Below are 26,991 nucleotides of genomic sequence, written 5' to 3' on the forward strand. Positions count from 1 at the left end.
CGTTAGAACGCCGCCGCTCGATAAATCAGAGTGCTCTTGTTGATGCTGCCTTAGAGTTATAGTTAAGACCATATTTTAGTGCATAGTTAAACCCTGGCCACTGAACACTATGTCATCTTTCAGACGACTACAAGTAATCTTGGCAAGATGCGCAACCCGTCTTGAATGCAAAATGTCTTGCTAAGACATCTAATTAATGGCTTGCCAGATGTTTCCAGATAACTTTCTGTAAATATCCATTCCAGACGACTTTCTGTAGATGTCCTGATATATAGGATCATTAGAGGCGTTTCAAGAGTACAACATAGTCATTGATCAGCTGGTCTCTTGATGTCGCATTTTGCCTGCTTGTGGGCTTTCTTCTTTAATTTTTGTTTGTGTTCTTAAAACCAAGGGACCCGCCGTGGTGGCTCAGTGGTTACGGCGCTCGGCTGCTAACCCGAAAGACGAGGGTTCGATCCCGGCCGCGGCGGCCGAATTTCGATGACGGCGAAATTCTAGAGGCCGTGTACTGTACGATGTCAGTGCATGTTAAAGAACCCCTGGTGGCCGAAATATCCGGAGCCCTTCACTATGACGTCTCTCATAGCCTGAGTCACTTTGGGCCGTTAAACCCCAATAAACCAATTAAAACCACGGGAATGTAACAGACCCATGGTTGTTTCAAACTGAATTTTAGTCAGTTTAACGGTTCTTCTGGACTCGTTTATTCAATTATTTAAACATTTGCTGTACGAATTCATGTTCATGGCTTCCTTTTTATTGTGGTATGCAGCGACAGTGTTTTCGTAGCTTTCTAGCTTTTTCTTTCTCAAACAAAGAACAGTGGGAAAACGTATTTCACTCAATACATTAGCGCAGCATTTTACTGTGCAAGCCTTCTTTGCCAATCATAGCAACTAGACGTTCATTCAAATGCACTATGCCACAGCTGGGGAGTACTAAATACCTGTGTTACAGGAAAGCTGTGCCGAACAACGCGCGAACAGCACGCTCCAGCTCGTCGCACCTGAATCCCGAGTTGCGGAACGCCGCTCCCTTTCCGTAGAGGGGGGGGGGGGGGGGGGGGGGGGTTGTGGCCTGTGGTCGGCAGGCGACGCTATCGGCAGCACCCTGTCTAGCCGCGTGGAGAGTAGGGCACGCACACACACACGCACACACACACGCACACACACGCACGCACGCACTCACGCATGCGTGCGTCACTGCGTGCGTGCACCGTATTCCAGGCTGAGTGCAATGACTACGATGATGTTAAGTGTTCAAGCTAATGTTATGTTCCATGAGGTTTTGACTGCGGGTGTACACATCTATGTATTCCTTCACCAGCAGTGTTCACTTGGAACTCTTGGCAGTCTTCGTTTCGAAGTTGACCGTACGGGGTCAGAAAACTTGTTGCTTCTTTGAAAGCGCTTTAGCACTGGTGGCGCCATCTGGTGGCCGGAAGTTTCACGCTTTGTTGTTCGCATCATACTGAGGCCTTGCCTAAACGAATTAAACCGGTCTGGTGACGTTACAACGCAAATGAGAGAAACACATGTTTCGTGGTATCGTATGCGCTTTCTATGCTCTTTATTTTTTTTTTTTTAATTTACTCTGTACTTCCTGTAGCTCTGGCACTCAGCAGGTCATACTGGCGGCTTGCTTGCTCTATTCCTTGGCATTATCTTTCTTTTTCGACCTTGTTTAGTGTACTAATTCCGTAGCCACGTCGCTGGCGCGGACCATCGTCGCGCGGCGCTCCTCAGCAACACCCGCACAAAGCGCGCTCATCACGCGCCATTCACACCGACTAGGGGCACGCGGAGCTGGTGTCGCCATCTCCATTGAGCTTCCAAAAACGCCTCTCCACTGCTCGCGCATTTAGCTTTGCTTCTCGAAGTGTTGCTTTGCGTTTACATTTGTGAAAAAAATCTTCGCGTCCCTACCCTTTCCCGCTCTTTAAAAAAGAGCTCCGCCGTATAAAAACGCGCGCTGGGATGGGGAAGCGCGAGTCGTATCGATTCGTGGCGAACAGGAGGAAAGCGTGCGAGAACGAGCAAAATAGAAAGCTGACAGACGAGAAAAATGTACCAGGGACCTTCATAAAAACAGAGGGAGCACACACACAAAAAAAGATCGAATAGTCAGAATGATGTCAGAGGAGAAGGGCGCTACGGTTCGGGCTTCACTCGAGAGATGGCGCTAGCGCACGCGTCCGTCAGGCTTTTCTTTTCCCCTCCTTTTTTTCGACGTCTGCTTTCTTCTCCTGTCCTGTTCTTCACGCCTTTGGCCTCCGGACTCCGTCCGTTTGTTTGCGCTTGATGTTTGCTTCGTGGCCCGGTTGTGTGTGTGAGCGAGTGCGAGTGCCCGCTTTTTGGAGAGACCGGGGACTTCGCGAGAGAGCAAAAAGAGAATGATGGATCGCCGCCGCAGCTCTTGTTAGAGGTGCAACCTTAGCGCAGAAAAGGGCGTTGTATGGGATGCAACGTGACAGTCTAAACCACCTTTCCTCTTGTTTCCCACTTTTTTTTTTTTCCCGGTTCCTTCTCCTCGTGATGTTTCTTCCCAAATGAAGGGGGTACGCGAGACCCCCGAAGCGCCGGGCAAGTTCGGCAGATTTTGTGGTACTCCGCTGACGCTCCTCTCCCGTTGGGTCTGCCCCGCGCTGTCGGACGCCGGTGATCGTTCCGTGCTCGGCGGCCGACTCTTCCGCAGGCCCTGTGCCCCGCACGGGCCGTTCCCACCCCCGCGCTGCTCTCTTCTTTGAGCAACTTTTGCGCGTGCTGTGTTGGCACAATGCCCCCGGCCGAGCACGTCTCCCTCCGTAGCACATCTGGCATTGCGGTGGTGTTTGACGGCTACGCCTCTCGCCCGCACATGTCCGCCTGTGGACCACGTGCGCACGCCGGGCTCCTTGCACCCAGTGTTGTAGGTGTTACCGAAAAAAAGTAACTAAATACGTTACTCGTTACGCTAAAAAAATAAGAACGCGTTACCGCCCCACGTTACCAACAAAAAAGGTAACGCGTTACCGTTACCGAAAAAAAGTATCGCACGTTACTTTGCCGTTACTCGATGCCTATAAATTTTAATCAGTGCGTCTCCAATGCAACTGTATCCTGTAACTCCTCTTCTCTGCAAGGCTTGTTTTCCAACCAAAAGATCTGAAACCTAGACTACACGCTCATATTCTTCAAGCGAACGAAAACTCTGGATGGTCGCACTCTGCTTGCAACAGAGTCTAGGCAGGAAAAAGAGGAAGGCCGTCCTTTGTCACACTGCTGTGGGGAGTGGGTTGTTCTTTGTTCTGGCTAGGGGAGAAAAGGGGGGGGGGGGTATGACTATGAAGGAAGAAAGTTGGAGCGACAGTGTTGTTACGCTGAAAATTTTTAGAGAGTTTAGTATGACGTAGCTCACTACTGCTGGCACAGGAACAAAGGCCCATTTCCTTGTTCCTCTACTTCGGTGCTACAGCCAGTTGACTGCAATCTTTTCTGTGCTGTACCATTGTACTTTTTCGACAGCTTTCTTGGGGCCATCTTGAAGTAAACTGGCGACATTCCTGAGTTTACTCAGAAGAGGGAACTGCTTCCTGAGACCTTTTGGTTGGAAAACAAGCTTACGGAGAAATTGACTGACAGATTTCTGCAAATGGTCCATTGGTGGCTCGGCATGCGTCCACTGTTTATAGAGTTGTGTGTGTGAGTGGTTTTGGGGTGAAGACAAGTGTGTGAGACTGTGAGTGCGTGTTCGTGCTTTTTTTTTTTTGGTGGAGTGCGTCGTCAAGGGCAGGTGTTTTCTGGCATGCATGCGAGCCGCAACAAGGGTCATCGAGAGCACCTGCAGATTTTGTTGCAACATCATTTCCGGCGTTTTTTTTTTCTGAAAAAGAGGCGGAGGGGGGACAGTTGAAATAAAAAGTAACTAGTAACGTGACACCTCACGTTACCGGAAAATGTTAACGTAAGTACGTTACCCGTTACAGCTCCGAAATGGTAACGAGTACGTTACTAAGTTACCGAAAAAAGTAACGCGTTACCGACAACACTGCCACCTTGTCGGCTAGTGCACGCCGGTATGAGTCGTGTTTCTGCGTCACTTTTTTCTTTTGGTAAGCGCGAATTTCGTTTTTACAATTACTCTTGGTAGACGATTTTGCAAGTTCAGGAACTCAAGCGGTGGCACAGGCGCAAAAACGACAGACGCTTGATTGGCCATAGTGGCGATCGGAGACGGCAGATTCACGTTTGTGTGCACACATGGCTGTTTCGCGCATAAACCTGGCTCAAAGAAGCATATCATAAACATTTGAAACATACATAAAAGGTGATGCAAAGATAACAGAAAAAGTGTATGGTATGGTATGGTATGGTATGGTATGGTATGGTATGGTATGGTATGGTATGGTATGGTATGGTATGGTATATGCGCTTCAACCTCACGAAGCGATTGAGGCTGTAAGGGACGGCGATGGGTATCTTTAGCGCTCGCTCACGTCGGACAGCGCGCAGGCGCCTTTTGTGCTTCGTCTGCACCGAAACGCGGCCGTCGCGCCCTGAGCAGAAAGAGTAAAAAGTCAATAACTCGGAAAAAGTGTGGTCTGTAGTACGATGCGGTTTTCACGGAAATGCACAAATAAACGCCGGGATTCTTTTTCATTGATGACAAGTTTTATTGCCAGAATAGTTACATTTCCCACCGAAAGGGGGCGCTTCAGTTGCGTGCGTCATTAATTTGTGCAGAGAGCAACAGGACTACCTGTCGGTCACAAATGTAACAATAAATTTCTTGTTAATTAAATAAAAATCCTATGCCTGTCTGTGACTTTCTGTGAAAGCCGCATAGCTCTACTGTGTACTTTTAAAATTCTCACTTCTCCTGAGACTTTCGGATCACTGATTGGCTTGTCAATACGTGGAGGAAAAAAAAGCAAACTCTGTAGAGAGCGTGACGTCATGCAGCTAGCCTTCGTAAGCCAAGTGCTCACGAAGCCGTTCACGTCCCCCGCTTTTTCGCTCTCCAATTCAGTCCTTAATGTTTTGGTGTCGGTATGCTTTAGTGCGCGCCTGCGGGACCCATGGCGCAGGCGTCTACAGCAAGGAGTTCGGTTTGCCGCTCTGCTCCGCGCATGCGCGCGCGCAGCAATGTTAGATATCACCGCGCGCTATCACGTGATGTGATCACGGGGGGGGGGGGGGGGGGGGGGGGGATTACTAAATAGGTTACTAAATACGTGAGAAACTAGAAAGAAAGCAGCGTTTTAGTTTGACACAGAAGCTTTCTTTTCGTGTTTATCGCACTACGCAAAGGAAACTGCTTACGAGAGCGAGACTGTAGCACAATGGCTACGGCTGGTTCGATGTTTGTGTTTTCAACTCTTACGCGAGCCGCTTCAGGCCGGCTCTGTTACCGCCGCAACTTCTCTGCCGCGAGGGAGAAAGATTTTTGGGCGCTTTTTGTAATAAGTGACGCTTGTAGCTTGTTCATTGTAATTATATTAGCTGTCTATTCCATCCCAAAGTTTGAGATATTTTGAGTCGCCTATGCCTCCGCTTTGCTAGATCAGAATCCGCTGGTCTCGAAGCAGTGACAGGGCTTTGAGCTGGAATTATTTTGCAAGTTTACCTGGCAAGATCAAAACTTAAACGCGCTGACACACACATCGGCAAGCTCTTTTCCAGGGCTGCTCAATCCCTACGTTGCTAGTTATTCTAACACTGTCGTTTCAGTCGTATTTCCACTTCCAAGAAGCGTCTCGTGCCACATCCTATCAGCTTTTCTGGTTAGGGTGGTCAAATCTTCGCAGGAATTCCGCTCGACGCTGTTCACTGACCGCGGGGTGAGGTGGAACTCGCTGTCATTCCGTCGGTGGAAAAGGGTGACGAGGGGGGCATTGTTTAATCCTGTTCCGCAGCGCTGCGGAACCGAGTAAGCACTTCTACTGGCTGGTGCGTGCTGCAGGAAATGGAAGAAAGGCGCTTCCTGGCTTTGGCGGGACGACACCTTCTCCTCTCCAAGCACCTGCAATGGGGACCCCTTCATTGTCCGTCCCATGCTGGAGCGATTAGCGCGGTCGTACGTAGAACTTGTCAAGAGAGCAAGTACTGGCCTACCCGGAATTTCTTCTTAGAACCAACCTCTTTGGTTCTAAGCTGAACTTGTCATGGCAGCCCGCTGAAATTCTTTACCGGTGAGTGGGATAGCTCTGTTCTCCCCCTGAATGCTAGCAAAACGTGTGCCTTCGCATCCACGCGCCCCGTCAGGTGTGGCCGCCTGACTGTCCGTGCTTCGTCAACCCATTGGTTTTGATGTCCAGAGTTACTACCTCACTGGCTTCAAGCCTCTGGTCATAACAGCGGGTAGGGGGTACAGGTTTTCGGTATTTATACGATGCATGTAGTTGTTGCTTAGTTTGTTCTGATTGGTGTTATGACTTTGGATCTGTCCTTTGCCCAAATCGCACACTCTAGAAATCCTGTATAAGCAGTTAAAGCTGCGCCAAACTGGATAGTCAGATTCGTTGTTTTCTTCTAATATGATTGATCGCCGACCAAAAGGAACCGATTTCCACCGGTTTCACTGCAAGTTATGGCTGGCTTACTTACACCAATATTACACTAGTGTCAATCCCCGAGGCTGGGCCAAGCTCAGCAGTACACTTCGCATCGACCTTGCCCTAATGTGTAGCACCCATGTTCTGCCAAGGATTCTTTTCCGCTTAGGGAAAGATTTCTGGAATATTATCTGGGTGCTTGTACATAGGCTGTGATGCATTGTTTCACTAGACCAGATAGTGCATTTCATTGTTTGACGGGAGAAGTTTCCAACGCTAGAGTAGCAATATGTTTGTGCAAACAAGTTATGAGCGTAAGTGGGACAAGTGTCGTAGCTTGAATCCCCCCCCCCCCCCCCCCGTCCCTTTTTCCAGACGGGTGTTTAACAGGCGTCCAGACTTAGATACTGACAGCGACAGATTCAAGCTGCCACAATCAATAAAAAAAAATCAAATAAAAAAAGCTCAATCAACAAAAAAGCGGTAGAGTCGAGAATGCAGAGTCAATGGCGGTAGAGAATTTTAATTGCGTACCAAGACTAAAAAAATTAAACAATTATTTTGTTATCGGATTGAAACAACCACGCGACGTTCAAACGATAGACCCTGCGAGGCCCCTATTCGAAATAAAGTTCCATTCACCAGGTCCAAGAAAGCAGAATGAGACGTAGCAAGAGCAGGAACACCGTCTTTTCTCTTCTTTTCAGAATCAGATGCAGATATAGCCACTGAATAAATGTCCTAGTTAGGTAAGTAGGGCCGGTAAACCTTACCAACTGAAGGTGCAGGAAGTACAATTTCTAAGCTTGAGAGAGAGTGAGGGGGGTAAAGCAGCTCTGCGTGACTGCTGGGCTGCCAGCGCCAGCAAGTGTCGCGTTCAGACCACGCGCCTGTTTTCGGTAACGAAGTGACGTAATGCTCATATCTGGGGGGCCCTCCGGCGGCGACTGAGGGAGAGAGCGCGTCCGCTTAATAACGGCCAAACAAAAACAGGAGCCGAGCCCCACCGAACTGATCGATTCCCGATCAATAATGCACTCGCCCTCGGGACGCCACCTCCTCGGCTTAAAAAGGGGGAGAGAGCTGCAGAGCAGCGGGCGAGAGGCGGCAGTGGAGGGGAATTAAATATGGCGACGGCAGCGGCGGTATCTGTCAAACTTGCATGTTTTTGCACATGTGCGCGTGCGCGCGCCGCCGTCTTTGTTGCCCGCAAGAGACAATAGATGGCGGCGCGAGCCCGGGCGCCGGCCTAGGTGTCGGAGGCGTCTCATAACCGGCCCGGAGCGCAGGGGCCCGGCGCACATTCGCGAGAAGCTCGAGAGAGCGGGGGGGGCTCCGCCGGCCGCATTTAAAGCAGCCAGCTGCGGCGCCCGGATTTTGGGCCCGTTCGGGATAACCCGAAGCCGCCACGCTGGATTGCTCAGTCTCGCTGCTCCACGTGCTCCGGCGCTCCGCGTGGGAGTCGCCCGTCGCCCTGGGAGCTTCGCCGGCCGTCGACGCGCCGGCATGCTGCGGCGAGGAGGTAAGCCGCTTTGCGAGACGGAAGCACGTTACTCTCGCGGAAGTGTGCACCTTCCCTGTGGGGACATTTCTGGGGACCGTCCGGTCTTTGGGTGCTTTCGCGCGGTTCGGCCCGAGACCCCTCGTTCGGGGTATCGGGAGTCATTGGCCGCGCGTCGCCTGTCACGCGGCGTCAAGTGCGGCCCAGCTGCGGAGCCTCTTGCGCGTCCGTAACGCGCTCCGCAGGCGAGACAAAAGCGCGCGCGCGGTAGCGCATAATGACGGCGGCGGCAAACAAAAGCGGAGCTGCGGCGCGGCGCTCGCGGCGCGTCCCCGAAAATAATTGCGACCAATGAGCGCCAGCGCGCCGGGGCCGTGGCGCGCGTCGCCATTGGCCCGCGCCGCGCGCGTCGCCCTCCCCCTCGCGGCGCTCGCGAGGAATTAATTACGCCGGCCCTCGTCCTCCTCGCCTGCTCAACCTTGGCGTGTGGCCTCAGTCGGCGTCGGAGTGCTCTCGCGCGCGCTGTCTCGGCGCCGCTCCGTGTTCCTGCCGCAGCGCAGGCGCAGTGCAAGGTGTCGGCCGCCCGCTGCCAGTCGATGCACGCCGCGCGCCGCGCTTGGATTAACGTTCCTCGATGTCGTCGCCGACGCCCCGTTGTGAACCTGTGAGGTGGTGCCCGAGCCGCGTCTTGGCGTGACTGGCCTCGCGAGCCGCCGCTGTGTGTATGGCCGGCAGCCAAGATCCGTCTGGGATTGTACTACGGTGTTACGCTGGTGTTGCAGTTCCTAGCTGGCCAACGACGTCCAGTCGACGGTAACGTACCGACTTCTTTTCTCTTGGTCGTCGGCTGCACACCGAGAACGGGGACTTCTGACCTCGGCTCGGTGTGGGGCTGTCGTCCTGCTCACTCGCCTGCCGTATCCGCTTTGTTGGCGCTCTGATCATCCGCGAGCCTACCTTCCGGTAGTGTTGTTTTCATTTGCACCTTGTTCTTGCTTTGCCGTTCGCAGTCGTCAGTGTGCCGTATGAACCACTTCCTATCCGATACTTTTTCGCGCTTATATGTTAGCTGTGCGCGTCTCTGTCACTGGCTCCCAAAGTGAACAAGTGTTGCCGTTTACAACTGGGACGCTCTAGTAACTTGTACGACTCTCAGCTTGTGGACTGATATTAGGTGAAGCTCGGCTGTGGCCTCCAACCGAGCTTGTCGTTTCTCAATCCACGTGCTGTGAGAAGCTCACTACTCCGACCGCGTGGTTTCGTGTTAGGGATTTTAGGGAGCGGGCCGTCGCCTCATAGGGACGTCGGGAGAGAAGCGTTTTCCCTAGTGGGGATGACAGGACGCTATGCCGCTCGCTCTCGCTGGTGGAAACTTTTCTTCCAACTTCCATCCGGTTACGCTCACCATGATGTGAAAATTATGAGCTGAACATTGCACTGCACTGTGACTGAAGAATTTGTTGTATATCAGCAGACTTGGATTGGTTATAGCCCACTTTACGCTCGTGTGAGCTCGGTTAAGTCATTTCCTTCTGCTATATGTGATACAAACTTGGCCTGCGTAGGTATTCGAGCCGCAACCGTTTTTCCTCTTTTTCGGCGACTCACGAGATGGTGTGCATTTCGATATCATTTTTTGGGTGCTAGAACAGACACAGTGCAGCTGTCAAGATGTTTCTTTTTGTCTGTTACTGAAGATAGGGCGCGAGGTGACAGCTGGAAAGAGTTATGATGAGCTTTTGATGAATAGGAAAAAGTTCGTTTTGTCCTCCTGAATGCCGCTGTTTGCTCGTGTGATCTGAGGCCTACTCAGTGTTGTAAGGCGCTGCGAGGTAGCTGGCTTCGTTTAACCAGCGTCGCAGAGCACGATGACTGTGAGCGAGGTTTCTGACTACTCAAACCGAGCTAGACGTAGTGCGCAAACGCCACAGCAGCTACTCAAATCCTCTTCGCGCATACCAACAAGCGCAGAGGCTAACCTCCGTGTACTCTGGCGTCTTTGCCGAGGTCAAGGCACCAAGTTCTCCGGAGGGAAGGGATGTGTGTCACCTTGAAGCTGACATCGGGTTAGGGGACGGGTACGCATTTCCGGTCGCTGTCACGAGAGATCCTCCTTCGGCCGCAGCGGTAGTTCAAGGTCTGGTCGTCGCACTTGGTCAAGCGATATGTCCTTTACCGCGACACATATGGCTTTACGCATTAGAACTGTGCTGCTACTTTGTACAACGTCTGTCTTCTGCAGGCGTTTGTTGCATTAGCTCCTAGCATATTTTTTTACGGCCTCCATGCCAGTTTTTGTACCGCCAAGGTCGATGCTTCTTTTTAGGAAATAGCGGTATCGAAGATCTGCATACAAAAATTCCATTCACTCGAGGCATATCTGGCCCTATCGCGTTTTCGCAATTTGTGTCAAGTGTTTCTTCCCATACATCAGTGTTATCTTTGACGAAATGGGTACGTGTGTCACCCATTTGTCATGGATAACGCAATCTGATTGTACGTTAAGATAGCAATACTGCGTAGTGTTTACTAGCTCACCATTTATTTTCATTACTGCTGTATTTAGGTACCTTCTCATGGTTTTGCTGTAGCTGTGCACTGAAATGCAGACAACGCACAAACACCATACGACTGCCTGAAGGGCCGCTGCGTTGTCGTAAGAACTAAAGGTTAAATAAAGTAAAAAGCCATTGCAGCGTGACATATGGGAGAAGCAACCGTGAACAAAGGTCTGATGAAACAATTAAGTGTGCAATCTTTGTGCGACAGATAAGTAAGCAAGTTTCTGCGGAATTCCGCATACGCGCTGTCGTGCCTTTCATCCATTTCTTTGCTTTCCTAGGTTATGTGGCGTTCACAGCATTGCGAATCTTCTTTTTCTTCGAATACACCTCCTATGCTTGATTAAAAGCCCTTAGCCAAGCACTGAAAAGTCAACGCAGCAATTACAGACCTGCAGCTGTCTCAAGATCACACTTTAGCATCTTTGCGATTGCCTTTGTGTTTTTCTTCCGACATCTGTTGTTAGTACAACGCATACTGAAACATCGCCTGTCGAAAGGAGTATATATACATGGTGCTATCAGCGCCGTTGACTTCACAGCCGTAATTGGTATTAGCAGGCGTTCGTTCAATTTATCTAAACATCGAGATGGGAGGTTCTGTTGCGATCCCAGTGTTGCTTCTGGTCATTGGTCGTCGTCGAGCAGCGCGCCAGGCAGGGTCAATCTTCGCGCCGCACTGCGGCCGTTTAGCGCCCGGCAAATCTGCAGCTCTCCGTGCATCCAGTGCGTTCTCATGCTTGTCAGGGCTGCCGTGGACATTGGAACCAAGGCCGCGGCGTGCATTGCCTGCGCGGTCCCAGCCCACGGCAGGGATGTGTTGATTCGCCGGGCGAGCCGGGGTCAGCCACGTCGGGAGCGGAGGTGTCTCCTGACGAGCGCCCTTCGCGGCTGTCAGGGTGCGGCTGGTATGTCCAGAACGGCCTGTCTGCCAGCGCGTGTGCCGTCTTCGTCAGCGTGCGGAAGAGGAGCTGTCAGGGGTGGCAATTAAACTAGTAAGAAAATGAGGCGCGGAGCTCCATTTCGTTTCGTTTATTGGGCGCCCGTAACAGGAGACAGCCGCGAAAGGCGCTCGCGCGGACCGCAGAAATAAAATTTCTCCTCTTCGGCGGTACGCGCTCCAGTTACGGGAGCACCAATTATATCCGCCTTCGATTACGAAACGCATCTTTAAATGTCGGATGGTTTTGCTGCCGTCACACTCCCTCCTTCGTCCGCCGCGTTTTCGCCCTCTTGCGGTCTCTCATGAAGGTGTCTCATTAAAGACGGCGGCTCGCTCAAATTAAGCTGGCCGCTTCCCTTTTTGGCCCGCGGTAGTGTCGTCGGCCAGGCGGGTTTTGTAACGGCGTTACAAAACGGCCCCTGCGAGGAGTCTGTCGGCAGCGCCTTGCCTGGGAGGCAGCGCGGCGTCTCCGGGGCGAAGCTTTGTAAATATGCTCCGAACTGCTTTGTTGGAGAGCCCCAATAAAGGGCGGGTAATTTGCGCCGAACAAAAGCAGCGCGGGGGCCCAGCCGGGGGCGAGGGGAATGCGCTGAGACAAAGAGCGGCCGGCAGCTGCACGTGCTGTTTGCCCCGCCCTCCTGCGCAGTGTCGCCGCGGCACCCTGGCTTCCCCTCGATGCCCGCTCTTTTGTGTGTCGTCTTCTGCTGGCATTTCAAAGGAGGAACCGAAACGGAAGCCGGGGAACACAAACAGGAGCCTCGGGCCATCTGTGGCGGTGCCTTTCTTGGCCGCCCGATCTGTCGGTGCTGGAAGCCCCGCCTGCCCCCCTCCACGGAAGGCCGGAAACAAACAGAGATTCTCTCGGCCGCCTATCTGGCCATTTTCTTTCCCAATCGGCCCGCTGCTCTACTGCGTGCTCTGCCAGCTCCGGCTTTCCTTTCTGTTCGGGCCCTCGGCAGATTGCTTTGACAATGATTGTCCAGCTACGTCAGCGCCTGCAGCAACCTCGCCTCTCCTGAACTAAAATTTGCAATCGCCACCATACAATACTAGCATTGTGCGGCCGACGTTGATCAATTGGGCGGCAGGCGTTGAAGCGCACGTGTAGCGGCTTCCTGGCGTAACTGGCACATGCGTCTGCCTTACCTCATCGCGCCGAGCTGCGCACAGTTGTCGCTGCTTGCATGTAATGACAAACTCAATTCGACCCATCGCCCTGTTGCGCAAGCTCGTCTTTTAGGAACAGATGCCAAGTTCTGTCATGCCCATGGCGGGCACTCTCATTGTCAGTGCGCTTTCAAGTTTTCATCGGGGAAACACTGCAAGCGAGAGCGTCGTTTGTAAGCGAGGCTGCATTAGCCAGCTGCTATTAAGGGCACTTCCGCTTGCTGGTGTAGTATTAATTGCGAACCGTGCTACGGTACACGTGACGCATCTAGTTCACATCCACAGCAGGGTTCGGCTTGCCGTGTGATGTCCGTTCGCGTACGGCAGACCCTAAAGATCTGTTTGTTTCCTTGATATTTTCTTTCCCCTCCACGTTCGCTGTCACTCCGCGCCGACAAGCTGCCGCTCAGGTGGCGGCTCTCCGGGAAGCCGTATTGCAGAATAAAACAGCCGCATGGCAGCCATGTTACGCAATGACACGCGCGTACTCCCGCACAAAAGAAAATCAGCAGCCGGGAAACGTCGCGGTGGTGTGCTCGGGCAAAGTGTGCAGACATGTATGTGACTCATCAGTGCTTATGTGCGCCGCCGCTAATGGGCGTTAGACAGTTCTGCTGGCGCGGGCGAATTAAAGTTCGTGACATTGAGGTTCGGCCCTTGCTAAGGTCATATAAGCAATAACTTTCTCTATTCTTCGTCGTTGACGTAGCTTGGTGAGTTTTGGCGCCTTTCTGCCGGATTGCAGTCAATATGCTAGTGCTTTTGTGCACACGTAGTAATTAAGGGGTTCAGTGCAGCGGCCAGCAACCTCTTATGGTATGCTGCCCTCAGGAACAGACAACCGAGCGAGCATATTGCTATGCTCCGTGTTCATCAAAAGCCGACTAGAAGTCTGGGCCCGCTTTGTACGCAATTTATGCTACAACACAGTGTCATTGCAGTCACTTTCGTAACGCCACCTTCGTAGTATCGAGTCTCAGTGGGGCTTATCGATACCTCCCTTCCACACGCACACACACACCCTCACTCCCACCGATAACAACAACAAAAAAAAGGGCGTCTGAAGTTGTGCCTGCACAAACTTGTGGCGCCGCTAGAGCGAAGTCCCCCCGGCGGGCCCCGCAGCTCCCACAGCTCGTCCGGCACCTGGCTGCGCTGTTTACTCGGGCCTGAGGGAAGCCGGAAGGCGGGCTGCCCGACAGGCGGCGGCAGCCAAAAACGCGTGACAGGGACGCGACGCAGGAGCTCGTTCCGTGCCACCGTCGTTTGCGGCGCGCGCGAGACAGCCGAGTTGGCATCGCACCGCGTGCTGCTGCTGCTGCTCTCACCGGGAGTCGGCCGACCTCAGACGACGTCGGAGTCGCCGCTCGATGGGGCCGCCGGCGCGAGCATGCGCCCTGCGGTGGTCGACCGGAGCGCCGCTCGACTCGGCCGTGGTTCCCGCGCAGTGCCGAGCCCGAGCCCCGGGAGGAACGGCCGCCGCTTGTTGTGTCTGCGACGCGCTGTCGTACACGCGTCGCGCCGGCGTCTCTCTCCGTCCCTCGCCCTCGCTAGCAACCACACGTGTCGGCGGCGTGCTCTTGACTCCGGGCACGGCCTTCGAAGCGGAGCCGCTCTGCAACCGGAACGTTTCGCCCAGCAATCGACGCTCAATGAACGCGGGTCCGGCGCCGGACTATGGCTCGCAATTAAGCTCATTTGCACTGCAGTCACGCTTTTGTTCGCTCTGGTGCTGCCTTCCTCGGCTTCATTGAGTGGTTGTCGTCTTACGCTTCTAAGCCGAAGCCCGTATGCTATCGCCGTCATACTCACGGTTAGTCGGGCAGTGCGAAAAGGTCATAGGCGCTGTTCGGAGCCTGGACGCTGTCGTATTTTGACGCTCCAATCCGCTCCTAATTTCAGCTAGCGTGCACGATTGGGTGAACACACTACGAATCGCTTCGTTGTTTTTTTGTGTATGTAAAAGGGCGTGCTGGTGGTAGATGTTGGCCATATACGAATTGGTAACACCCCCGTCGATGCCGTTTTAATTATTCCGCGTGGTCGCTAACCAACGGGCTCCATTTCGTTCTTTTTTGTTGCGTTTGTTTTATAAGACCACGAATTTCGATTACTCCCTGTAATTTTGCCGAAACCTGTGCCCAGGCCGCTCGCACTCATGGCTGATTCCGTTTGCACAGTATGTGATGACTCGCTTCGGTTCTGTCAGTTTACTGAGTGCAGTGAAATTGCACATGTTAGCAGCCAACTTCACACTCGGCTTCGTCGCATGATACGTGTCCGTGTGCCATAGGAAGTGCCCCATTTTTCAGACTAACTTGCAACGTCTTCTGATGCATGCTGCTTGTAAGGACAGATCCAGGTTTGCTGACCTTTGCCTGGGTGTGTTCTTGCTCGGCATGGCCATCACGTATTTCACGCGTATCACTCTGACCAGGAGGGCATATTGACAATGGTTATTTTATTCCAACGCTCTACTAGCTTCTGTTGTTTTTTTCTGACCCTGCATAACGAGAAGAACGCTGTGAAATTGCTCTTAGGTGTTAAACACAATAGAGCACGCAAGTTGGCTGAAAGACGCTGACGGGGACTAACAGCAACCGTCGTGTTAGCGGTGGCAAGCGTGGGATGAGAATTCGTTTTATGTGTTACTGTATCGGTGCCTTTTTGGCGTCAGGACATTCGCACTGCTAGGCTAACATTTCCAGGCAGGTTCTGTAGAGCCAGCACTATGTGGTCGCACGGGCTGGCAACCGTTTTGCTCTACAGAGAGCTTCTACACTGTGAGGTCAGCGGTCGTTTCCAGCGTAAGGCGACCCGGTTGTTTTCCGCTTTCAAACCTTGGCAAGCTATCCCGAGCGAGCGACACCACCACCCCCGTTTAGAATTAAACGCCCCGGAGTCGTCTTGGAAGGCGCTCTGTGGGGCACACGCATGCGTCGTTTTCCAGTCCGCTCGCAATTAAGTTTAAATTTGCGACGCTTTGCACGTACGGCTAATCTACTTAGTAACAGCGCTTGCGCCAGCTCAGTTCCGTTGGAGAATTCATTGGAAGCGCCTTGCACGATGTCCTTCGGAAACGAGCGTATATCTGCGCAGCGTTCGTCGTTACCCGCTCCTTTGGCAGAGCGCATCGCTGGGCTTTAATTAGGCACCATAACCTCTCCCGCTGGCACGCTCATGCGCGCTCTTCTTGCCGGCGCCCGCCGATATCGCATTATGGCTTGTATTCTCCGTAAGCGCGTTGCCTCCCGCTTGGCGCCGGGGACATTGAAATGCGCGTCGTGCTTCGCGGTCGCGTACGAGGAGACGAGCTTTGTCTCGCTAATGGCGCGATTTGAAATGCGCGCACGGGCAATGGCTGGACGCTGCCAATCTGCGCCCCGGATAGGTACGTACCCACGCGGGTGGCTTCCACGGCGCCAGCCTGAATGATCGCCCACTTGGGCGCGCTCAGATAAGCCACGCGAGGTGGGGCGTTGAGCGACGCCGAAGAGCCATCCTCCTCCTCCTCTCGGCGGATTAACGGGGCGGTCGGAGACAACCTCAGGGCGTTCTGCTCCGGGAAGACCTTGGTCTACGCTAATGCCCTGGTTTCTGCAGTCGAAGGGTCACACCTTGTAATAAATTTTAGCGTCTTAGACGAGCATCAGCGCTAAAGTGTGTGTGTTTGTGTTTTACCTCCGTGCACTTTAGCCTTTTGTGAGACGGCAAGCTACATATAGCGGCGGGAGCGAAGCGGCTTCCTTGCGTTCTTTTTCTTTTTTAGTGGCAGTTCGTGTCGAGGCCGCTGGCTGTTTTCGCAAGTCCCTTTCTTTGCTCGCTCTGAGAAGCTGTACAGAGCTTTCAGCGCAATAGTCTTGAGCTTCATTGCAGCTATGCGTTTCATTACCGTCAGCCACTATAATATATAGTCATTGTAGTGCGCGTTTCCGAGCCTCTGCCCGCGTTCTCAAGCCCCGAAAGAGCTTTCCGCGTTCTCGTGAAGTGGGGGCTCATTACAAAAACCTAGCACTATACCAATTAACAACCATCTTGCTTCACGTTTCTTCCCGATTTCTGAAAAGAGCACGCGCGCACTTTGTGCTGTAGTTTCTCGTATTAACCGCGCACTCCTGCCGGCATCTTCCGTCTGTTGCCGTGCCTTATCTTCACGTCTATCCGAGACAATAAGAGGACCCCGCTACGCAGTTGACGGCGCTTTGTGTACTGTGCGCGCCTGTCTCTGGGTTGAACGACGGGCGAACACTTCGTTTCTTGCTTTACTCCGTCCGTCTGGCACACAGCGTGCGCCTCATCGGGATGCACGTACTCGTGATTGCCCGCCCCGCGTGATCTGGGGCTCCGTCGGCCTCCGCGCCGACTTCTTCCGCGTTAGGAAGACGGGCGCCTCTGTGTTCTCCCACCGCATTAAGCGGCCAGGAGTGGCTTCAAAAGAAACCTGGCCTATCGCAGTCGTAAAAGTGCGACGCTCTTAAACAGAAAGGTTGATACATTCGCCCGATACTTCGCACTCGCTTAAGTACTTAATATCCCTGTACGGCAGGCAGATGCATTCGAGGAGCGTTGTCAGCTCCTATATAGCAGATCACCGCCCGCTTCGCAAGGGAAATAAGGAAAAAAAAGCGTGTTCGTCCGAACGCAGCCTGTGTGGTCCTGCGAGTATGCTTTCTCTTTCCTTTTTTTTCTTTTTGTTTCGCCTAACTTCCTGTTTGTCCTGGCTAGTAAGTGCCCATGGACCATATTTTATTGAAATTTTCAGAACAGTAGGAATTGACGACCTCAGCCTCGATTTGTACTCTTTCTATTCATCTCTTCCAATGGGTTCACTTGTGTTTCCATTAGCGCAGCATTTAAGAAGTCACAAAGTGTCTGCGATAGAGAGTTTTCGCTTGATCGGCGGCTGAACTCGTTTGGCATGATTTCGAATTGAAGTTTATTTGCATCACCTGCAAAATGCATGATCTCGTTTGGACTCAATGGACAAGCGTTCGATGCTAGACACCAAAGTTGCATGTTATTCTTGGGTTGTAGTACTACTACACACCTTAGTAGCTGTGAAATGGTCATTGGGATAATGCGCATCCAAACGATAGATGTTGCAGGCGACAGTAGCAACGTTTATTGTATACCTTCGTCTTTCTGCTATTATATGTTGCGTTAGCTCACAGGTGCTTATCAGAGCTATGACTATGTGCGCGTGTCATCAAAAGACGTTCACAGATATCGGAAAGACAACGGGAAGTGTTTACCCCTAGCCTGGGGCACGTTAGCTCACGGTGTGTCTCGGTACGCGTCTGTTCGTTACGGGGAAGGTTGTATACGGAGAGCCTCCGTATCATGACGTTTAACGGTGGATGCGCGACGGCGTTCGAGGCAGCCTGGATGAGAGCTGTACCGTTGCGACACCGCGGTGGCAACTTGCGAAAAGCCATGTTGAACAGCAGCTGCCGCGATAATTTCTGCCGCTGGCGCGCCTGAAATAGTGCTTCAGTCGCGTGGCTTTTCGCAATCGGATAACACACGTCAGACTGACGACCTCTTTTAGTGGGAACATTGAGCCGCAGCTCAGTTGCGCAGGTCCTAAAGAGCAACTGACATCTGACGTTCTGTTTTCTGCGCTGGAATCACCGGGCCTGTTTTTATTGCAAAGTGGCATCTGCTCCGGGGTAAAGTACAATTTAGTTTTATTTTGAACAAACAATTATACAAGCAGATTGGTCTAACCCGACGAGCTATTGCTCGTTTGACGTGAATAAGCATAAACCTGAAGGTGTTTCTTGGGAGCAGGTGGTGGGATAAGTAACCGTTGCGAGTGCGAGCTTCAGCGCAGTGATTCCTGCTTTAATTCGATAGCATTAAGGGGGCCATGAAGGCGAAAACGGCGTCTGTGTGAAGCCTCCACCTGCTACAAGTGGCGTTTCGGGAGTTTCGCCTCTCTCCACCCGCGAACCGTCCCCCTTTCCCCTCTCGTGTCCACTGGTAGGGGAGAGGAGGGAGACGGCGGACGAAGAATGACTCAGCAGAAATTAAAATGTCCAAGCTGAAGATGGCTGAGGCAACAGCGGACCTAAGTGCAAAATATACAGCCTCCCTGTGCAAAGAAAGAGGCGTGCAGGAGCTACTCCTTCTCGCATTGCTTGGAAAGAGCAGCGGGGGTCTCGCAGGCCCCACCGGTGGCTGTGTTTGAAACAGCCATCTGCCAATGCAGTGGCGCATCGCTTATAACCGCTGTGCCGGCAGTGGTGTGAGGACTCGCCGCGATTTAACAGTGTGGAACATTTCGCGTAGTTGGAATAGGGGTAGAATCATAATTAGAATCGAGTCATCATTGGAATAGAATAGAACTGGAATAGATTCGCGAGTGAAAGACGCATGCTGTCGCATTTTTTCTGCATTACTCCAATTGATTTCCGCTAAATTTTTGCATTCTTATTTTAGGCGGATGTTGCGCAGGCCCCGTGCACTGCTGTTTCGAGGCGAGCACGTGGCGCCACCTGTCATAAATAGCTGCCGAAAGTCTGTTTCCAGTGCGGTGTCCTGAGGAATGTCGCGCTACATATCGCAGGGGAAAATGGGTTCGCTGTGTGCGAGGAAGTAAACACAAAATAAAATCCCATCTCTGCACTGGAATGACGTTATACTGATGCCATGAATGTTACACAAGAGTGTCGCGTGGTATGCTGCAAGCTTTTAGGTGGGATCTTATTGACTCTCGCGAAAACCCTACTTCGATGACAGGCAGGCAGTCCTTGGACAGTGTTGTGCGGCGTGAACATTGCATGCAATGACCTTTTTTGTTTTTTGTGGCACGCATCATTTGATGTGCGCACAGAAACGAAGTTCGCGTACAGAGCTGTACGTGACTGCTTTTTCCTGCTTACCAAGCTGTTCTGGATTAAGTTGTGAATACATATTTAAATAAGCCGAGCAGCACAAGTTGCGGACAGTAACTGTTGGCAGTAAGGCAAGAGGGTTGTTCTACAGGGAGTAAAGTGCATCCCGCCTCATAACTTGTGTGACATTGGAGCGGAAGCTGCGAGCCTTGGGCTCTTGAGCGCATTGGAACCGTCACCTCACGCTCCTAGCCTCCACGCATCAGCGAACAGGTTGTGAGACGGAGTTTAGAAAGCATGGGTTGGCGCCCTGGTTGGCACAGACATAGCTGTCACCTGCAGGTTTCAAGCACGCTCGCTCTTTGCTCGGAGAGTTTGTTTTTAGCCAAAATCTTCAGCGTACCAGAAAGGACGCCTCTGGGCTGGCGAAATTCTCAAGGACGCGCGTGGTTGAGCTGCTAACTTAACATGCATGTGGGGATTTGTCGCGAACATCAGCCTGGGGGTGAGCAGTGTCGACGTCAGTGAAAGATTAGGTCGCGCGATAGGGATAAGGTAACGAGCACCTTTGATCGTCCTTACGAGAAAGTCGAGGTGCTTGGTAAGAATTTCTAGTGTAGAGTCGGGCCCGACGACGTCGTCAGCCGCGCTTACGCCAAGTTATGGCCTGTGTCTGTGGTCATTAACGTGCAGCCCCAACGCCGCGACGTACTTTCATCATATGAGACTTTCTGGTCTACACCTGCCGCACATGGTGGCTTGCATTGCGACTTATTCGTTCCCGGATCTGGTTGGCATTTTCAGTGAGACTATGTCGGCCCCTGCGCATTTTACACTTTCTTCTTACATCTCGTCCCTTCTCCAACGCTACCGGATGGTTCAGGTATCAGAAGCACTAACACACTTTTGAGGTGCGGGTAGCGGATTCTCGTTCTCGGTACAACTGTACTTACACACTGATAGCAGAAAACAAAAGAAAAAAGGTCAGCGAGAGCGCACATGCGCATATAGCAAGAAACGAATAAATAACCGAGTGGAACGTACGGGGCTGTCTGGTGCGTAATTGGCAAAGGAAGCGAGTGCCAAAAGGGAAAAACGCAGCACAGAAAAGACTTGGTCGAAACCGGAAAATTACACAACAATTGGGACGGTAGAGACGAGAAACGCATGTCTTACTCGGATATCCCGCTCTTAGTTTGCGTCTCGCGTTCCCCGATGACGTCAGAGAGGAGTCCTGCGGCGGTGCATAATTCTCCTACTTTGCCCAATAACTGATGAAGACGGCGCAGCGAGCTGCTCCTCCTTTCGGAGTCTTCGTCGACGTTTCCCAGGCGGCAGGCGCTGCCTTCTCCTGGTCTCTTACCATGCTTTTGCGCGCCAGGAACGAGCAGACTGTGCCGATACGGAAGCCGCAACTAGATGTCGCACAGCGTTGGCGTCACCATACCACCGTAATTACTGGAGTGGAATTTACTTGCTGTACGTCTCGATTTCGAGCGGCCATATCTTGTCAGTAGCTTTTTTCGCCTTCGTTTCTCTTCGGTCCTGCGTGGTGCGAAAATATGTAATGCGTTGGTTTTATCCGCGGCCCACTAGCATCGCCTGCAACAATGGATGTTTAAACACGAACCCCGGTTTTCACTTTACTGAGCCATCTACGAAAGGCCGACTCGTGAATCAAATTGTCGTGTCGCTCCTGTCTAGCTTTGTATTATGAAAGTCGCCTCGTGATCTGTCTACTGACGACACAAGCTTCCGTGCCGTGCAGTTTCATTTCTCCTGGGATGCGCAAGGAGCACGGTATGCTGGATAAGAAGTTTGCGCCGCTGACCCTTACTTCCAGTGAGGCGACGTGAAAACCTGGTTGGTTCGAGGCAGCTTCGCGGTGTCGCTCATCTCCCCATATTTCTGTACATTGTCGCCGGAGGCTTCGGGAGTGGATTCCCGAAGCCAGCGCACACAGCTGCCGCTCGCCGGCCTTTTGCATTTCTGCCGGTTGTCCATTTTCTTGGAAGTGACATACGCCACGTGTTTTCCAAATTGGCTCTGCAATCAAGCCGAGAGAAAAAAAAAATTACCTTTCGTCGCGTTGCCATGCGGCTGGCGGGAAGTTGGGAGGCTAAATTGAGCTTATCCAGTTGTTGCACAGCGCCCTGGGTAGTTTGACTGTTTTTTTCCTTTTCTTTTGGTCGCCGATGCAGGAGACAGGACCATTAGTGTCAGGGCCGCCTCACAGCCGGGTTGCTGCAAATCATTGTGAAGCAAATAGAGCGATCGTAACGACCAGCTTTGTCTGGAACGCAGTAATGCTCACAATCTCGCTCCGCCGCTAGGTGGCGAATGGCTTTTCGTTTGTCGGTCAGCTGTGTCTACAGAGGGACCCTTGTTTTACCTCTTAGCTGGTTCTGTCCAAAGTGACATGTGCTGGAAACACACGTAGGCTGGCGGTTTCAGCAAGGGCGGGGCATGCGTCGCGCGCACGTCGTCGGACGCGTCATGTCGCGCATGCTGTCCGATTACACTAGCTTTACGAAGAAAATTGTCCGTTGCTCGCAAGCTGTCTGCATAGATTTCTTGGTATCCATTGTAAAGTGGGACGGAGCACGCGGGCCTAACGAGAAACATGGGATCTCCGAACCGAGTGTCCTATATGGGGGTCATTTTTCGTATTGTCTTTATCGCTTTTTTTTATTTTTACCAATTCCATTTCTCAATGGCTTACTTTTAGCTCCTTTTTGTTTCGGGGACATAGCCGCCGTTCGCAGCAAGCACGAGCGCGGCCATTAATAATGGCCGTGCCAGTGTTTGCGCCATGTTTGCGCATTACTAGTTACGTGGCGCTGGTTATATGGTGTTGATGATTGTCGCATTCTATCTTCGGCGGAAACACAGCGTACAGTAACACCTTTCAAAATTCCCGCCGTATCAACTTGAGGAAAACATTCACGTATACGACCAAGCGGCTGCCGAGGAGGGCATAGCCGTTTCTTCGCGAGAATGTATTTTTGAGATAGTTGCAATTTTGTCACAACGAAAATTCAAAAAAAAAATTATGCCTGATGCGAAACTTCAGCCTTTCTGTCTACGGGTAGTGCAGGGACAGTGTGCTGACTTCTATCGGTCATATTTTCTTGGTGGCATTCGAAAGCTGGTTGTCCAAATAAACGTACATCCGGCTGTACGGCTGAGAAACCCGACAGAAGAATTTAAACGCAATGTTTTGATATGGGAATGTCGCTTTCCCATTATAGTGGGCGTATGCAAATCCTGTAATTAAAGACTCGATGATGTCTGCCCGCCGCATAAGTAATAATGGTCGTGAAGTGAACTGAGATCATAGGTTCCCCTGAAAATATAGTTTAAATGAAAAGGGGGGTTTTTAATTATATCCATAAAATAAAAACTACTCTAGATAGGATACAACTTAAATAAACAGAAGTAGCAATCGGCTATGATCCGCGGAGTCCTGTGTTACTACGCTGACTAATAAGAGCAGCAGTCGAAATCGACTTTTTAAGTTTTGTCTATATCAAAAAAGCCAGAGAGGCATCTAAGTTCTTGGGCTTCAATGGTCCTCAATGTGGGCGGAGCTTCACTGCAGACCGTTCCAACCTGACTGCCACCGTATTGTTCGCTGGACCGCCTTTTCTACCTGGCGCTACCAACCACTCCCTGGGCGTCGCCTTATTGGTCACTAAACTGCTCTGTCCTGCGAATATGGTATCAGACAGGTTCGAAAATCATTTCTTTTATTTTTTTGGCCGGTAGCAGTGCTGCCGACGGTAGCGCCGCTGTCAGCATAGTGCTAGTATTTCTTTTCAAAATATCTCGATATGGTCAAAAAACAGGGTTAAAACATGCGTGAAACGGTGACTAGATGCTAGACAAACACAACAGGGCGCCTAAAGTTTCTGCCAACTGAAATAGCCCTCTGTATTGCGCTCCGTCCTATTAATGGAAAGGTAGTATGTCCACTCCAGGCTGACTACCAGAATAGTGAGACATGGCGACGAAGGTAGAACACAACACAGCGCTGCCCTGGCCTTGCGAATTTAGAATATAAATTCCTACCAAAACCGCGACGTTTGCGGTCATTTTTGTGACCATAGAGAACTATCTACCATGTGCATTTGGCAATGTTTTTATGCTCTCTCCCGACAGGCGAATGTCCCTCTAATCGCCGTCACTTCCCATAAGACTATCGGTAATTCAGAAGCCCGGGATAAGTGTAATTCACCGCTAATTATGTGCGTAAACGGCCGTGTGTCAGATATCCGAAAAAGCGCACCAAATTCAAACTTGCTGTGCGTATTGAACTAATTTAGTCACCTTCCTGCCATTGTTGCGCTTGGCATCCAGCAATGATCGAGTGTCGCTTGAAAGTTGCGCTCTTAACGTTTTCATTCATTTTCTTTTTTTATTAATAAAAGCGCATATTTCGTATCTGTCTGAAATAAAACATCTCTCACGTCGCCTAAGAAAGGCTAAAGTTCCGAGTAGAAGTAGCACAGTGGCTGCGCTCGTCCAAGCAACGCTCCGTGACACCTGGGATCAGTGGCTGTGGACGGGGGGCTAGATACCAGTCCGTCGCCCCCGTGCTTGAAACGCCTGGCCGGATGTGTCACTGTCCAGAGGCGCCGCCGAGCCAGGCTCGCCTTTCGCGCTTGCATCGTCCCTCGTTGCAACACCGCGCGCCCCTCCATACCGCAGTCCCAAGTTCGTAGAACTTCATCCCCGGGGTGATTCCTCGTTCGCGATCGCGACGCCGCATCAGCAGCTGACGGTTCCAGCTCCAAGGATCCCATGCCGCCGCCTTGAGAGGGAACTATTGAAGGAGGGCGCCCCCACATCCAGTGTTGTGAAATCGGACTTCAGCGTCTAGGTGTGTAGTAACGCGCCGTTTCGTGCCGCTGTCGTATCATAGGATGACACCGTGTGGGACGTACCCAGTGCGTTATTGGTACCGTGCTGTAAATTCGGGCACTTCAGGGAGAGGCAAGGCTCTGGATGCTTGTGCTCACTGTAGAGAGTTCGGCCGTGTGTGCACATCGGCGGATGCTGGTGGGTGAAGCGATATTCTGTGAGCTGGAGCCGCCCTAAATAAACTTACAAATAACAGTCTTTGGAGCACCCGTAGGCGGACAATAAAGAGGCAGGCTGACTTTAGGGGAAGGTCACTTCACGAATGTGTAGTTTTCATCTGAATATTTATTGCTGATTATTTCATTACGGTATCCGTCACAACGTTAATTCACCTCGTCCCTGAATACTGGCCCCCCAGGCCCACGCCAGCTACCTGCAGCGTTTTGGCACTTCGGCAACCCAACTCACCCATCCGAGCTGCGCCGGGTGCCCTCTTCCTGCGGAGCATGGCTGGGGCACCGAACGCCGCTCGTGAATGGTTTTCATCGTGCTTCCGTGGTGCGTGCACGCGCGCTCAGCGCAACTATGGTCATGGTGACGCATTTCGGCGCTCTGGCCACTGCGCGCGTTGGCGTGAGGGCGCCCCGAGTCGCCCGCACCGTTCCCCGCGCGGGGAGCTCCGGCCTGCATGTGCGGGCTTGGGTTGCCGCGGCGGGGCACCAACTCCGAGTGACAGATGGCCGCTCCCCCCTCCCCGTTGCCGCCTTACCCCCGCGCTCTGTTAGCGCTCCCTTCCGCTTTTCCATTGGATTGCGGACTCCCGCTAGGCACACGCGGTCAGTCGCCTTCCTGCCCCGTGACTAGCCCTTCTCTTCCTCGCTCCGTCTGCAGTCATTTCCAGGCACACCCAGCTCTCCCGGCGAGCTGGCTGTGCCGGCCGCGTACGCGCCTCGTCTTGCCGCTTTTCTCTCGCCGTGTCTTTTTTCTTTCTGTATTTACGAGCTCGTGTACCTGATGGACCCGACCTTGAGTGCTTCGAACGAGCGACGCGATGGGCTTAGTCCGTTCGCCATTGCCAGCGCGTGCACAGACCTCGCGGTTTTCTTGCCTAGCCGTCCTTCTCCATATTTTTTCTTCTTTTGCTTTGCTCAGCTGCATTAAGTAAGTTGATATTTGACTTCAGAGGCGATTCCCTTCAGGTGTGGCGAATGGCCATTATGGATACAAACAAGTATTGGAGAACAGCGGCACCTGGGGAAAAGGAGGAGGATGCGGAGGAGAAGAGAAGACGGCAGCTGCTGGTTGCCAGGCTATGACTGCCACATGTCGTCTTTAGCCAGACTTATCGTTCCTGCACGTAATGTGAATTCGAGCGTAGCGATTTATGCTTGCCACTCAGTATTCGGCTGTAAAATTGATTACTGCGTGCGTGAGACTACTACGTGTACAGTTTTTATAGTTTTCACCGACGTCATAGCGGCCGCCATCTTTGGGTGCGGAAAGTGTATCGAAAGCCTCGGCGTTTTGTTAATCCGCCCATCGCCAACCGGTTCCCGTACACTGTGGAAGCTAGCCACTGTACCCAAAGATGGCGCCCGTGATGTCACGTGAAATTTTTAGACTCAGTCTTTGGTATTGAGCTACACTGCACGCTGCTGCATCGAGCACGTTTGACGTGACATTTCCGACATAAATTTCTGCATTGCGGCCTCCTCTTGTTTTTTGGCAGGCGATTCCGCTACACTAATTACGCGATATGCGCAGGCAGGTCTCAGAATTTTGAGGTGGGAGCAGAAGCGCAGAATACTGTCTTTCATCTATGGTTGCATTAACTGGTTACTTTGTGAAACATAATTTTGTTGCTGGGTAGAAATTACAGTATCAAATGGAGACAAAAATAGACTGAATAGGCTGCTCCGTAACAAACCGCAACCTAGCACATTTCGCTATTGGCAACAAGTTACGTCGCTGAGTCTCACTGAGCCGTTTTCATTCGCACGGTCATGTGGCCACAATTGTGGCAGATGAGAGCTGATAAGCGCTTGGTTATTTTTCTGCACCCTCTACTGAAAAATAAAAATGCCCCCCCCCCCCCCCCTGTCCTCTTCTTTTTTGCTATTTTTTTCTGCATATTCTTTGTCAACGTCCAGAAATTTTACTACCATATTTTTGCGCTCATGTAGTTGCCAAAAGTGCGACGCCAAAGCTTTAAGAAAGCGTTTTTGAACGTACTTGGCGTTATGCTAGGCAGCTGGCGCGGTACCGGTGTAAACAGTGGTAGAGGATTTCATGGAATGCTTCATGTTCATTGCAGGACAGTTTTCGCCTGCCTCGTAGATTTGAGCATACTATCTTTTTCCTGCATAAATGCATAGCTACGCCGATTGGCGTGTACCGTTTAACGTAAAGTCCCCAGCCTGATGCCCCATCACTGAAGTGGACACGGGGTCGTATGGCGATGCGGAATCCTGTCACTCTCTTGTTTTGCGATTAAAGATATCGAACAAGAACTTAGCTGCCGCTTCTCACCTCCTGTGAACAAACTGACGCAGCCTCTCGACTAATCTGCAAGCACTTAGCTTGGG

At 51.9% G+C, this 26,991-nt stretch overlaps 2 protein-coding genes across 14 annotated transcripts in view; one reads left to right on the forward strand and one right to left on the reverse strand.

The window, feature by feature from the left end:
* LOC149350833 (thiamine-triphosphatase-like) overlaps positions 1-26,991 on the reverse strand; it is a 663,235-nt gene that overhangs the window by 594,071 nt on the left and 42,173 nt on the right. For 4 of the 5 annotated variants that reach the window (XM_089580007.1, XM_089580013.1, XM_089580003.1 and 1 more), the window contains exon 1: positions 14,036-14,222. The exons of the other annotated variant lie outside the window; for it this stretch is intronic. The gene's annotated coding sequence lies outside the window, so the exon portion shown is untranslated. Of the gene's footprint in view, positions 1-14,035; positions 14,223-26,991 lie in introns of those variants that run through there. 5 annotated transcript variants of the gene reach the window in all.
* Positions 1-26,991, forward strand: part of zfh2 (Zn finger homeodomain 2) — a 339,472-nt gene that overhangs the window by 224,806 nt on the left and 87,675 nt on the right. For 2 of the 9 annotated variants that reach the window (XM_089579995.1, XM_089580002.1), the window contains exon 1: positions 8,474-8,849. The exons of 6 other annotated variants lie outside the window; for them this stretch is intronic. The gene's annotated coding sequence lies outside the window, so the exon portion shown is untranslated. Of the gene's footprint in view, positions 1-7,389; positions 8,058-8,473; positions 8,850-26,991 lie in introns of those variants that run through there. One more of the 9 variants, XM_089580000.1, reaches the window with a different exon arrangement.

Source organism: Amblyomma mixtum, chromosome 3 (genome assembly GCF_055824585.1).
Source record: "Amblyomma mixtum isolate Tamu chromosome 3, ASM5582458v1, whole genome shotgun sequence".
Taxonomy (NCBI): Eukaryota; Metazoa; Arthropoda; class Arachnida; order Ixodida; family Ixodidae; genus Amblyomma; species Amblyomma mixtum.